General features: G+C 46.0%; 1 long non-coding RNA gene across 2 annotated transcripts in view; it reads left to right on the plus strand.

Moving 5' to 3' along the window:
* The first annotated feature begins 6 nt into the window (after positions 1–6).
* Positions 7–15,326, plus strand: part of LOC108445635 — a 22,905-nt gene continuing 7,585 nt past the window's right edge. For both annotated transcript variants that reach the window (XR_001860580.1, XR_001860581.1), the window contains exons 1-2: positions 7–266; positions 13,139–13,252. This is a non-coding gene — a long non-coding RNA (uncharacterized LOC108445635). The remainder of the gene's footprint in view (positions 267–13,138; positions 13,253–15,326) is intronic.

A 15,326-nucleotide genomic window follows, 5' to 3' on the forward strand; every position in this document is an offset into this window, starting at 1 on the left:
GGGGACGGGGACACCGCGGGGTGCGGGGGTGTCTGTGTGTAACCGGGGACGCCCATCCCTCTGCCCTCGCTCCGTGAGTGACTCCGGGCCACTTCCACGCGAGGGGATGCGCGGGGCTGGGCAGCGCCGCTGCGAGTTTGGTCCGGGTCGGTCCCGGTCCCCGCCCGACTCCGGGGCGAGAGGAGGCCAGCGCTCAACAACACAGAGGAGGCTCAGACATGATGGGAAGATTAATTTAACCAATTGAAACAGCAGGGGGAATTCAGGTAGGTGGAATTTAATTACTGGATTTGGAAGAGAAGATGTGTGTCTCCAGAGCTGTCAGGAACACTTAAAAAATAAAATCATAATCATCAGCTGTTGTTATTCCGGCAGCAGCTTGGTGCTGGGCCATGGTCCTGCGGGGATGGCCTGCAGCCGTAATCCCTGTCCCATGGGGTGTTCCTTGCTGGCTCCATACACGGCCCCAGCACAGCAGGCCTGTCCACACAGGGCAGCCAAAGTGGGAATTACAGACCTTGCTGAGGGGAAAAAAAACCTAGCACAACTACAGAGTAGGACTCCAGAAAAGAGCTGTCTCACACAGCTATCCCTGCTCACCTGCCTGACACTGCGCTTCCGATCTTGCCACTGACAAGTACTACATGAGCTGAGCAAACCTTTGCAGAAGACATTAGAGAATAAATTAAGTATTGGAGCAGATGTGAGTCATTCATGTTAGTACAAAAACTACAGAACAAACCCCATAAAAACAGGAATCCATGCATAAAGTAACATATGGAATGAAATAGAGATAAGATGTCAAATGCTGGAAAGTCCAATGCACATGTTGTAAACAACCGCTCCTATGCATTTCCCACGCACTCCTCCTGGCTTTATTATTTCCTGCAGTTGTTTTCTGTCACTTGCTAATTTATCATTTGTGATCTTCATCCTCTGTCCTCCTCTGATTTACTTCCAGGGCTCAATAAGCCCTTCTCCCTAACATAATCCATGCCTCTCAGGCCCAACATTCACAGAAAGATGCCCAGATAAAAATTTCATTAGCATCCACAAAAAGGGACATTTCTCTTTCTTTGTTTTAAAGCTGTGCGACTTTGAAACACCTTTACCAGAATGAGGAAATTCAGGTCCAGCAGGCAGTTAGTTTGAACTTTGTGGAAGGATCAGGACTAACCAAGTGGGAAGAGGGCAGAAAGCCCTCATGCCCTGGTGAGCCACCAACCTGATGTCACATGGGAAGCCCAAACCAGCCTGAAAATGCAAACTGTTCCCATGGCATGTGTCATTTGTCATGCCAATTAACCTTCCTCAGCCCCATGCAGGGTAGCTGGACCATCACACTCCACCTCTGCCAGCATAAGACATCTCTGCCCAACCTAGTTAGGACCTACAGGTACTGCTCTCCCCCCAAACTGTTGCCTTATGCTTTTTCCTGACACCTAAGGTAAAACACCTGAAAAGCTTTCAGCAGCTGAGGCACATGGGTGGTAGTTTTTACATGGTTTATAGTTATCTTCTTGCCTTATGCTCACCCCTGCTATTGGGACAGACTGGTTGCTACTTCTCACATTCCTTCTTTGGATCAGGAATGGCTTTCTGACCAAAAATATCACCTTGCCACAAGAAGAAAATAGCCACTGGTGTTTTCCTGCCTGGGACAAAGTGACCTTGGCTGCTGTTACACAGTGTTCCCCCAACACATTTGCAGAGGGTGCTGAGTTTTTCCTATGAGACCTCCCTCTGTGCTAGGAGAGTTTTTCCAGATAAAGGTACCTGGAGGGTGTTATCATTCAAAGCTGGATTAAAAACCTTGTCTTTTTTGTAGGTCAGACTTTCAGGGGAAGCTATTATGAAATACAGAGGGGAAGTATAGAAAATATCAAGGAAATACATTACAAATTAGATTACAGGTAAGGTAATAAATAGGACATACCTGACAAAAATGCAATCAGATAATGCTTTCTTATTACCTTGAGAAACAACTCCCTCTGCTGAGGGAAAGCTTCACTGGCAGGGCTCGGTGCTGTGATGGATAACTTGCTGTGCCCAGCAGAGAACGGGCAAAAACACTTCCCCGCTGGCACTGCCACCACTCCAGCGAGGAGGGGACACTGTACAAATCCCCGCGCTGTGCAGGTGTCCCACGTGGAGGCAGGAGACTCGAGGAGCTCTAGCAATGCGTCGTCTCCAAGGAAGTATATTCCTCCTGATGGTGTGCCTGTGTGCTGGGACAGATAATGTATCATGCAGATGATGGTAACAGCTATTTAACCAAGAATAAGGCAAGAATACAAATCTGGAGGTTCAGAGTTATTTGAAGTCGTAGACTTTCAGAGACTCATATAAAAATCCTACTGCAATTCCATTAAAACATGGCAATAAAAAAAAAATATTCTGTTGCATTATTGACCCATATCTTTGCCATTTTTCTAATTTTTCGTCTGCCAGTCTCAGTTGCTTCACAGGTGAGGCCCATAACATACTACCTGTTTCCAACAGAGCAAAATTTACAGGCAGTGCAGCCAGAGACAGGAAAAAAGCCTAGGAAATGGGTGGCCAGCATTTGTTGGTATCAGCATTGAAAAGCTGATGAAAGTGACTGTTTCATGAAGGCAAAAATAGGACGTGAGTTCTGAGTGGGAGGTGGACTCTTCACAATCACAGCTTCAGGCAATGGCCCTTCAGGGTCCTTTAAGGAATGGGTGGAAGGGGAAAGTAGCTTTCCTTGCTGTTTCAAGGGCATCTGTAAAGCACATTTCAAGGAAATCTAATCTCACTGGTTCTACAAACCAGCTGGGCACTGCTTCAGTGCAGTTTTTACTAGGAATGTTCTTGGGTTTGAGTTCAGTTCACATCTGATATTCCATCCAGAGAATGTTTCTTTTCCAAAAGGATCACAAATACTTCGCAGTTTTTTCTCAGAAAGTTGAAAGGGGCTTAAACAGATACAGTCAAGAAGTGATCAGAGGAAAGGATCAAAATCCACCCTCAGCTTGGGATACTAAGGAGTCTCAACTGAACATGGGAGGTTATTGTAAGATGGAAGAACCCCAGTGAGCTCCAGATTGAAAGGGGCTTCTAGGACAGAGAGCTCTCTATTGCCAGGGGAGGATCTGGTTCAGTCAGTGGCTTGGGGTAGCCCAGCACTCACTGCTGTTCATGGCAGTGCACCATCCCCATGAAGAGGTGCTGCTTGTGGTAGCACAAATATCAGAAAGACTGTGCAAAAAATAGGGGATCACCATTTGAAAGGGTCAGCATGGTAATATGGGGTTATACAGAGTGTTGGATTTCATTCAGTGGTCAGTGGCACCTCTGTGGTGCGTGCTCCAGGCTCGGGGGAAGAAGCTCATTCAGAAGTTTATCTCCCACTCCTGGCAGAGGGTGTGCTACACTTACTGAATTTAACCACATTGAGGAGAGGGCCAGGAGAGGAGGGAGAGCACAACGAGCTGCTCCCAAATAGCTGTTTTGGCAAGTGCTGAGCATTTGCGTGTTTCAGCGGGAGCCCAGCTGTCCCTCGTCACCAGCAGCAGAGGTGCCAGCCTGGGTGCAGAGGCTCCAGGACAGCAAGCCAGCACATGCCCTGGCCCAGCACCACCCCACAGCCCCAGCCTGCTCCCAGGGATGACTCACAACTATTTGATACCCTTCCATGGGTGGAGCTGTGCTTCAAATGTGAACAGTCATGTCAGTGACTTCCAGGTTTATATTTACTACTGGAACAAAGTTCCCTTTTCAGACCTGTAGCTGTTCAAAAAGCCTCTGGGTCACTCGGTCAGTATGAGGAGAGGAAGGGGAGAAGTCCTTTGCATAGGAGCAAGGAGACTGTTGCTTTGCCCTGGGGGACCCCCAGCCCTGCAGCACTTGACACCACTGTGCTGTGGGCTCGTGGCAAGGTGCTGCAGGGGCACAATTGTGTGCTCAGCTGGGGGTTCCTACCCACAGCTACCATCACACACAGCCCTCTGCGTTGTGAGGGCAGCAAGGGCTCTCTGCCACTTCAGGCAGTACCTTGCCAGCTCAAAAACCAGCTTCTGTGGCAGCTGTTGAAGATAATGTGAAGAGTATCCCACATTTTTGTGGCAGGTAAGATCTGCCTTTATTTTTGTGCTGTAACGGAAGCCAAAAAAATCAAACCAATGCTTATATGAAAAATGTTCTTCCTGTGTGCCCTTGGAGAAGATGAAAAATGTTAGAGACAGCTCTGGCCTAATACCAGAAGAATTGTAAGTTAAAGTGTTAAAAAAACAAAACCAAAAACTTTCTAGTTGGCTGTCTCCTCTCCCTTGCTGAGGTAACAGAGCTGTAGCTTGTCCTACACATGCAGTTTAAACGGGAGGGTCAAACGCGAAGCTGTGAAGCACTCACCTTCTCCTCTCGGGTGATGATACCGCTGTGCACCTTCTCACCTACTGCTACACTCAGAAAGGGAAATACAGGAGTTCCTGCAGACTTTTTGCCACTATTAGTGTTGCAAGCAGATCTCTTCCAGTACCTCTAAAGGATTTTTTTTCCATTTAATTAAACCGCAAGCATGCTTCTCTAGCAAACTTTCCACGATGGCATCTCCAGTTAATTAAACGTTTAAGCTGTCAGGAAATGCTATGCATTAAAAAAAATAAAATAAAGAGGAGAGCTACTTTAATAGCATTTGTTAATTGAAGCTCTCATCAAGTCAGCTGCAGCAACACAAGCTGCTTCCCGAGTCGATGGGCAAGAGCACACATCCAGACATTCGCCTGCAGTTCCTACAAGTCAGACTCCCACCTCCAGGCTAGTGTCTATGGCACTGATGGATGAGGCAGCACTGAGCTCCCTCATCATTGGAACAAATACAAAGACTTCTCTGTAGTAAAACTGGAGGAAGGCTGGGGGGAATTCTTGCTTATCACAAGGTATTTTCCATCTCTAGCAACTGCAATCAAATGGGCACCCACTTGCACTTGTGTTTAATTCACATGCTCCCCAGTCCCTGTCTCCATTTCCTGGAGCACAGGTTTTTCTGGATTAGATGCAGCCTTTACCCACAGCATTTACAGGTGCCCAGTGATGCCAATCCAAGCAGGCGTGGGAACAAGGGCAAAAGCAATGGGATATTTGATGGGAGACACATTGACTTCAGTGTGTAACTGAGGGACATTTTAGCAAAGAACAGCTCCCTTGGATAGTGCTCTTCCACTGAAACCACCTTCAATACTGTTCACTGGTTGGTCTTGACCAGCTCTGCCTCTGGGTTTTATTGCTACAATAAAGTCTTCTGGATCTTGTCTGTCCGATATATGTCTCTGGTGCTTGTTAGTCTCTCCTGATGCTCCCAGTTTCTGGAAAAAGCCTCTGGATAAGCGATGGCTCCTGATCCCACAGCCTGGTTTTTCAGTATTCTGCCTAGCTCCAGGTCACTGCACCAGCAACCAGTGGAAGGCACTGCAAATGGCCACAAAGGGGCATTTGAGACCAAAAGCAGCAGAGAGTTTTATGAGCCAAGTAGCAGCAAACAATCAATAAACAGAGCCCAGGGCAGGTGGATCTTTACCAGCAGCTGAGCCTGTGAGGTCCCGGGCACCCTGCAGTTCTCAGCACAGCTCTAGTAAAGCACATGCTCCTGGTGGACCCCAGTGCTGCTGGGACATCACAGGGGAAGCAAAGCTGCTCACTGCCTCCCAAGGAGCTGTGCTCCTGTGTGCATTCACACATGTGCACACGCACACACTCACCACCATCCGTCTCTAAAAGCAGAGAACCCTGCCCGAATTCAGACCAAACCCCTTTGTTTCTTTCAATACACTAAATCAGTCCCTTTTAACTAGCTGCAGGACTGTGTCTCTTAGACACATTGAAGCCCATAATTGTGGTTTGGACAGGTGACACTCAACAGAATAAAGAACAAGTCATGTGATGGGCGAGAGAACACATGAGCTAAAGTAAAGCTTTGTCCTTAAAGCACCTTTAATGCCTCTGTCCTTTTGTGTGCAGGTGTTAAGCAGATTTCAGAATTAAATCTCTATTTCTGGGATATGTAAGTGTGGCCCAATGCCAGCTGGGATCTAGGCATCTATTAACACAGCTGGCAATATGTAATATTGCACCAGGCACTTTTTGGGAAGGAGGGTTTTCACAGCTGGGTGGAAAGTTTTACCCTCATCTTCTTCCTGTAAAATTTTCCATAGAAAAAACTCCTGACTGTTTATCTCTCCCTTCTCCTGAGGGATACAAAACCTGGAGACAGTGAGCCACACATCACCTTACTTCTTAAGATTTTAATCCCATTATTTAGGTGAAGTGTCTAGGAACAGACATTTCTTCACATACAATCCAATGCTTTAAGCGTAAAGACAGTGATTTCTATTTGATCAGGCAACCTCCCTCTCTCAGTACAAAAGCTCCAAGGGGCTATCAACTAACCCCACAGCTCCCTGAGAAACAGTTAACAAGCAGTTGCTCTGTACAAAAAGAGTGAGTAACGTCAAGGTCTGTGCTTGCTCCATTCAATCTTTTCATAGGATCCACTGTGATCTCCTACACAAAAACACACAGGGTGCTAGAAATCCAGCCTACCTACAAGGGAACAGTATTCTACCCTGAACATGCTCAGGTGGATTAACATCTCCTTTCCCATCACCAAATCATTGCTGTTGGTTAGACAGCAAAGCAGCAGCTTGATTCCCTTGCTAGCAGGACAAAATTTCAAGGCTGCTGTTTAGAAAACAAAGTAATGTTTAATTGCACACATTTGTTTTGCTGTTATTGAGCAAGAACAAGTCAGAAGCCCAACAGCATTATTTTTCTTTCCCCACATAGAACCTCATGAATGCATTCAAACCTGTTAGAGTTTGTTAGTCCCAGAGGGTCTTGTTGAACCAGAACGATCAATAGATGCAAACAGAGCAGGTAAAGAGGCAATCAGGGCCCTAGAAACTTGAAATATTTTCCATTAGGACGCCTTAATAACTTCCCCTGAACAAGTATTTCAATGGCTGGTGCTACAAGCAAGGAGACATCCCAGCAGCCTGGGTGATACACACGAGGGATGAAAAGCATTTTGGTTTTACTACCCAGAGCAAAATGTGCTCTGGACAGCAAGATGTTCTCCAAATAGCTTGGGCCATCCTATGCAGGAGAGGTATTTCACAGGAACTTCTGCATATGGAAGATAATTGGAGGGAACCGTTCCAGCGTTCGGGGTTCTGATCTCCTCGCAGTAATGAGCACACAAGCAGGGGATGCATATGCATGAGAACATAATTAAGAGTGGTAAAACCTGGAAGATTTTCAAACTCTGTGGCAATTACCAACTTAAGCACACAAAAAATTAAGATAGCCTTATACCCAAAGGAAAGTTATTATTCAAAGTGCCTTGCCTCATTATAGTTAGCTGGAGCTCAAACAGCAGGCTGGTGAGCAGGGGAGAGCTGCCTTCCATTAGCAGCAGGTGCTCTCCCTGAGATGGAGGCAGGATGCTGGCATCCTTCTGCTCTTGCTGAGACATCTCAAACGGTCCCAGAATGCTTCATGGGGACAAAAATAGAAAGCAGAGGGCACACATGACTGGCAGCTTGGGCTCCCCTGTTGCTCTTTGGGCCTCTCTGGTGAAGAGCGTTCATGGACAGAGAGCTATCCTGTGTAAATAGATTCACTAAATAAATGTGGTAATTATACTGAATATTATTCTCAGTAGAAATAGCAGCAGGGAAGTGATTTGCATAAGAAATGTGGATTATTCATGTAAATGAATGTGTTATTTGTTTATAGAAAAGATTAAGTCTTGTCTAAAGACCTAGAACTCAGCTATACATAAAAGCAAACACTTAACCAGTTTTTCATGCCTCCACTGTGCTCTGCCCACCTTTATCAAATTCATCTTTGCAGTACTACCTATGTTTTTCTCATCAGTCCATTTTGCTAAAGCTCAAATTCCCCTCAGTGCAGGGGATAGTTAATCTTCTCTAGGGAGCCTGTTTGGGCTGCCACTGAAGAATCTTTAGTGGAAGCCAGGCTTTTAATCTTTGTTTCAGCAAGCTGAGCCTAGTGCCAGGAGAAAAAGGAGTGGTTTCTAGGTTTGAAGAGCTGTACAAAAAGCCTGACTTGGGAGGATGACTCCTTTAATTTCCCTCCTCCATGTGCTGAATGCAAGGAGGGGCTCAGGTCCCAGGCTGGCTGTCCCTGCACAGTCCAGAAGCAGCCAGGAGTAGCCTCAGTTTGGGGGGCAGTAGGACAGGTGACCATATCCTTGACAGCCCCCAAGAGTTGGGCTACTGATGGAGACACTGTGTGCCCACCTCCCAAGCTCTGTGCCACCCCATGGCCTGCTCACCCTTGGAGTACTTTCACCCTGCTACCCGAGCAATGCAGAAGGGGTTGATCCCGCTGCAACCACCTCCTGTTAACATCACAACAGCCTCAACCCTCAGCGCAGCAATCCCCAGGCCAGGGTTATTCACCAAAGGAAAAACACTGACTGAACACAAAGAGCAGAAAGGCAGCCTCAGCTGACGCTGCAGGACCTTCACCCTGCCATTCACCCCTGCAAAACAGCGAGCTCAGCTCCTGGACCCAGCCTGGGAAGGGCACAAGCACCCAGCACAGCCTGTTAGGAAAGCAGCTTTACCAACCATCAGGAGACATTCTCTCTAGGCTTTGCTAACTAAGGCAGCTCTTCTTATATTGCCGTCTGCATCCTGGGCTGTATCAAAGGAAGCAAAGCCAGCAGATCCAGGGAGGGGATTCTCTCCCTCTAATCGTGAGATTCTGCTCTCATGAGACTCCACCTGGAGTACTGAACCAGCCCTGGGACTCCCAACATAGGAAGGATGTGGACCTGTCAGAGCGAGTCCAGAGGAGGCGATGAAGATGCTCAGAGGGCTGAAGCATCTCTCCTCCAAAGACAGGAGGAGAGAGCTGGGCTTGTTCAGCGTGGAGAAGCCTCCATGGAGAGCTTAGAGCACCTTCCAGTACCTTGAGGGGGGCACACAAGAAAGCTGGAGAGGGATTTTTTACATGAGCAGGTAGTGATAAGACAAGGGGGAGTGGCTTTAAACTGAATGAGGGTAAGATTTAGACTAGATATAAGGAAGACATTTTTTCCAATGAAGATGGTGAGCCACTAGAACATGTTGCCCAGAGAGGTGGCAGATGACCTGTCCCTGGAAACATTCAAAGCCAGTTTGGACAAAGCTCTGAGTAATCTGGTCTATTTGAAGATATCCCTGCTTACTGCAGAAGGGTTGGGCTGGATGACCTTTAAAAGTCCTTTCCAACCCAACTTATTCTATGATTCTATATGCCAAGTCATTGAGGAGAAGCATTCTCAGCTGATCCTGACTTTCAGGTGTATGCAGCAGTATGGGTCACCTGAAGATCTGTTGCCTCTGGTTGTTTTAAATAATTTGAGAAAGGAAGAATATCTGCCTCGCAGCAGGAAGGGCTTATTTCCTGTCACAGTAAGCTCTCCAGGGACAGCTGTGTCTAGCTCAGGTTCTGGCACTTGAATTCAGCAAGGTAATGTGGCCACAGCTTCCTTCAGCTCCATCAGGTGGTCAGAGCTGACAGAAGTTCTTTGATGTTCTACAGACTCATTGCACCATTTTTTGTAATTTAAAGAGTAGTCTGGAGGAATGGCACCTCCACATGGCCTTTCCACCAAATTCCCCTTGTCATTTTGTACTTCCAAGTACTTGTAAACAATAAAAATAAAAATAAAAACTAAATGGGAGTTCCTTCTACTGGACTCAGCAGTTTATTCTTGCAGCATATGAATTTTGTTCTGTTAATTCATCCCCTAAATTCTTTATGTGCTTAGCTATGTGCTAGTTTGATAGAGTATCCCTTTCTTTTTTTGCATTTGATACAATTAAAGTTCTGCAAAACTCAGCGGTTTAAACTCTTGGAAACTTGTGCACATTGGAAAATATTGATCCATACGGAGGACGCTGTGAAGTGCCCAAGCCTTGCTCCCACGCTCTGCCCTGCAAAGTAGAAAAGCAAGCTGAAATGGAAATTGAGTTCTCAGTAATGTTCAACTTAGCTGTTCAAAAATAATGAGCCCTTCAGATCAAACTACTTTGGAGATGCTCAGGGTTATTTCTCTTGTCCGTATTTGCCTGGTGAGTGTTGGGAGGCCAAGAGTCAGAGTCCCTGCGGACAAGCATCTTAACAGCAGGCTGACATTTCCCAGCCTCACTGAAGGAGAAGTTGTGCACAAGGGATTCAGCATGGGCTTTACCTGAGTTTCAGAGAAGAGCTCTGAGACAAGTAGGGCTTCAACTTAAAATAAGACTGCCAATGGTCTGTCCCACACCTCTCATGGGTGCCATCGGACCCAGGTGCTGGGACACGTGGCCCAGCATGAGCCAGTTCCTGCAGGACTTCAGACACCAGTTTGCAGAGCTGGAGCTAATGAACAGCTGGAGTTAATGTTGGCCAGAGGATCAGGGGGAACACCTCAGCCCTTCAGTGTTAGTCTTTTGGTACATGTGTACCTATGCCCTAAGAGGAGGAGACAGTTTTTAAGACTAGGATTATGACTCAGATGAGATCTGACATTAAGGAGCAGCTAGGAAGAGTGGGTGATGCTGAGATTGTTTTCTTTTTCCTTTTAAAGGGGAACACAATACATTACAATAAACATCCAAGCTGCAGAGAAGGGTCAACAAGGGTGTGCTTGTATGCTCCAAAGGAGCACAAAAAACACCTACTCCATTAATAGGGGGCTGTACCCAAAGACTTACAGAGCAAGCATGGTCCCAGTTTCTGAAGCAGTATTCCAAGCTAACTCTTTGGTTTTGAAGAGGGCTGTGGAAAGGGAGAGACTATGGTAATGGGACAATCACAGACATAATCCCACTCCTGCATCCTCTGGAAGCTCAGTGTTTAGCTGCAGAGGCAGGAGCCCCCAGCAGCCTCACCCCAGGCAAAAAGCAGCACTGCTGCTGCTGGCAGCCAGGCTGAAAGCACCCACTCAGGGTAGCTTAAGACCAAATTTCTTACTCTTGAGCTCCAGCTCTTCAGCAGTGCAGAGCTGCTTTCAAGCAGTAAGTCATTTATGTCTAGCTGCAGCATGTTTATGAGAAAGAAATCCTGCTTTTACCTGAGGAAAAAAAGCTACTTTAGAGCAACTACCTCTTTCATTTCGCCTCGCTTAATGAGCACCAGCTATAGACATCCTTCTTGTAGCCACATTTCCAGGAGCATGAAGAACTCTGTGTGGTTCTGCAGGGTTCTTAGCTTTTAACCCTTCCCTCCACATTTGATATGTGCATGACAAGTTAGGGAAGAAAAAAAAAAAAGGGTCTTTTAAAATTGTAACACTTCATAGCAATCACATTTTGGGTCTTTTTAATCTGAAAATGTAATTCCCACATTTGTATGTGGTTCATTGCAAATATTCCATCAAAATGTGCTGCAAGAGAAAACCGGATTTATAATTGCTGTTCTCTTAATGGAGATCCCCTGTGCTAGATTATGAGTGGAAATTTTCTTCCTCAACAGCAGTAGCAAAGTCCATTTTTCTTGTCTCACACAACAGCTGAAAATTTCTACAAAAAACAAGTTTGTTTTCAACCTGACTCTTACTGTGAGTTGGAGTTCCAAGGATCAACACGATGGTCCAGCTACAACATTAATAGCAATAAAGGGGACAAGTAATTCAGCCAAGAATAATTTTCTAGGACACTTATGGCACTAATTCAATAACAAAAAAGTAGCAGATAAGCCCAGGTAGAGAGCACTTCTGCCTGGTATCTGCAGCCACCACAATGCCAAGTGTGTCCTTTGCAAGTGGCATCACTCTCTGGCACTGCCAGGCTGGGTAGAATTAGTCCGGATTTTGTAGGTTTTTTCCTTTATCTGTGGAATGTCAGCTTCCTACATTACATGGCTGATGTGAGCAAAACAAAGGTCTGCCTGCACTGGAAGGGAGCGCGATGGAGACATTCATTTCCCCAGAATAGGTAGTGTAACAAATCAATCCTGACTGCACTGATAAATTGAACTTCAAGCTTGGTGATACTGCTTTTCAGGTCTAATTCAGTGTAAGACACAGCAGGAAGGAAAGGCAAAGGCACTCGTTAGCATTTCATTCTGCAAGGAGCTGCTCCCTGAGCAGGGGAGGGAAAAAAAAAAAGATTTTTTCGCCTTCTTTTTCAGCACAGTATTGCAACAGTTTTTAAGGAAGGTGATACGGGGTTCACAGGAAGATGTGGGGGTGTGTGTGCAGATAGAGGTGCAGAAGAACTACCCAGAGATCACTGGCTTCTTGCCAAGCCCCCAACCTTGGGATAGGGTCATAACTTGAGCTCCTGCATGCCAACAAGAAAGAAGCGTTGCTTATGGGGAAAATCCGGTTCCCAGCAGGAGGAGGATTCCAGAGCAGCAATGCTGTGGTATGCAGAGGGATGAGGACCTCAAGAGGCTGAGGTCCAGGTCAAATCTTCTCTCTTAACAGAGCCCCAGGCTGAACACAGACCACTCCCTCGGGGAACTGCAGAAGTACTTTTTTTAAGCACACAGCAAGTCCTGCTCTTGTGTCACATAGTAGCCATCACTCTGGGGAACCCGATCTTTTTCCCCTCGGCACTGTGGCACTGTAAATAACAACAAAGGGGATTTTTGCCCTTCAATTTTCTGAATCTGGATGCAAAGATCATACCTCTGTATCACACTCCAGCTTTTCACCCTCTTCCATAGGTTTGCATGAAACACTGACCTGAACAGCTCACAGAGGAAATAAAGTAAGACTTAAGGTTTGCAAATTTTGAAATCCCATTGTCTGAATTGAGTCTCCTGGTGGGGTTGTTGCACTGGAGAGGGGGTGAGTGAGGACTGGTGGACACTTGGATTTAGCAGTGGCTTTGACCCCATGTTCCCATATTGTCTCTTCACTCCCATCAGTGCCCTGTGCAAAGGTCTGCACTAGTGGGACACTTTGCACCCCCTCTCCTCAGTGGACACTTTTCAGGCAGCACCTGCCCCTGGAAACAGGCTCTTCCTTCCAAAAGCTCCAAATTCCTCATTTTTATGGTGCCAGTCCAATGACAACTTGCCCTTTAGAGGTCCATTTGTGGGTTGTGGAGTTAGGATTACAGATACTGCTTAATCAAAACCAAAGCAACATTATTTATTCATTCATTCCACACAGAGCATCATGTGGTGTGATCAAAGTCTGCTGGCACAGCTTGGACAGCTCTAATAGTGCAGTAGCCACTTGCATGAATGTAATACCTCCCAGAAAAGGACTGCAATATGTTTTCAGGTAAGGCAGAAGTCCTGGTGGCCCCACTGTAAAACTGGCAAAAGGAGAGATGTGACCTCAGACTGAGAATTACACTGCAGTGTCTCAACAGCATTTAACTGATTACCCAGAAAGGCAGAAATACTCAATCTGTGTGTTTCTATCTCAAACTGGTATCTGCTGTACCCCAACTGCACCCTCAACATGTGCACCAACTATATCCAGGAAACATGAAATACTTCCAGTTGTGTGCATTTGCAGCAATAAGCTCTAGCTGAAGACTTTGTTTGTAAAGGGTTGATTAGTTCCTTTCAATTTCATCTCAGTCTTATTGTTACAGTATATCTCACCCTCCATCTCCTCTGCCCACTCCAGACATTATTTGCTATTCTTGCACCTGCCTTTTCAAAAAGGACTTTTATTAGCAATACTAGTCTCAAGCCACAGTCCCACTTTTCTTTCATTTCTGCCAGAGCAATACCACCCACTGCAAAGCTCAGCATCCCTGTAAATGCTGTGGTTACAAACGAATGCATCCTTCAGCAGCATTTCAGACCATTTTTTCACAATGCACATTGTAAATGAGGAGTAATATATCTTCAGAATTGCCCAGAAAACATTATTCTGTTAGCAATATAAAAGCTTCACAGTGTCCGAGTAGGTGCCCTTGCCAAAAACATTTTATTGTGAGCCAAATAATTCAGTTTGAATTGTACATGGTTTGGTATAATCATTCCAGTAAAGCATTCTTTACAATTCTGTAACAGCAAGTCACATGGCTCAATAAAGTTTATTGCTGCAAATGCTTAGTGATTCATGGCATGGATGAATTCTGTTTCTTTCCTGGATCAAGTAATCAATAGCAAAATAATCTCCCTGCAATTACATTGCTCTGCATTAAAGAGGTGCGAAGTAAGTAAGTACAAAATCTGATAGAAAAAACAATGTGTACAACATTAAAATGAACTGCAGTTTGAAACTGGGTGTCCTGCACCAGCTTTGCAAACAGCCTGTGGCAGAGGTATGTCCAGCACACTCCCAGCCTTAAATGATACTTGCTCACTTCGTGCAACAAACCCAGTTGGGACCGACAGATTTCCATCCCACCATGTCCAACAGAGCCTGCTGTGAACACTCTGCACTCACACAGATCCCCTGGACATCCCCATGGGTGCCAGGGACCATCCTTTCCAGAGCGTGCTGAGAAAAGCGGGACCTGCGCTGCCTCAACCAACGCTTTTGGTTCTTCCAGCGCTGCTCCTGCACACAGTAAATCAGTGTTTATAACAGCCCCTGCTGAGTTGAGTGCAAATTAAATCAGGCTAATTTAGTTTGCACCATCATGTTCAGCTGCGAGTCACAGAAGGAAACAGAGGCATGTGTTGAGAGGGGAGCTGCTGACGGAGCCTCCTCAGGAGCCCGGCAGGACACGGAGCCTTTTCAGGAGCCCAGCGGGACATGGAGCCCTCGGCTGCTCCAGGGGCCCTGGGTGTCCCTGCTCCCTCCAGCCTGCTCTGCTTCACAGACCTGAACCCTGTGGCTCCAGTGACACCACACTAGGTCACTCCCAATAGATGATAGATACATCATCTGTAATAAACAAGTACCAACACAGCCATCTATTTATCTGGTTCTAACAGTTTTCTCATAAAAACAGGAGGAAAGTGATATTGCTTAGAAACAGACGGTTCTGGGGAATAAAGTGCATGCTGTTGTTTTTACTGTTTAATGCCTCCTGACTGGGAACACTTATATGCAAAGGAGTTCCTCTATAAATATGCTTATGCTATTGCACAGGCCTCAGTGCAGTGGTAAGCACATCCCTGAGCTCAGTCTTTTGCCCATGTTTACTTTCTTATCCACAGTCCACCTCATTCCTGAATCTCACATGCACTCTGAAAAAATATTTATAAGATTAAGCACCTAAAAAGTCACAAAAAGCCAGAGGGAAGGCTGCCTGTGCAAGCTTAATATAACTTCTTCCTACAAAGGTATTAGAGTATGGTCTTTCATTAGATGTTCATTCCCATTGGAGCTGTGTTTCATTTAGCACCCAGACTCAGACTAGGCTGTGCACTGTAAAGGAGCCACAACT

Source organism: Corvus brachyrhynchos, unplaced genomic scaffold, assembly GCF_000691975.1.
Source record: "Corvus brachyrhynchos isolate BGI_N302 unplaced genomic scaffold, ASM69197v1 scaffold101, whole genome shotgun sequence".
Taxonomy (NCBI): domain Eukaryota; kingdom Metazoa; phylum Chordata; class Aves; order Passeriformes; family Corvidae; genus Corvus; species Corvus brachyrhynchos.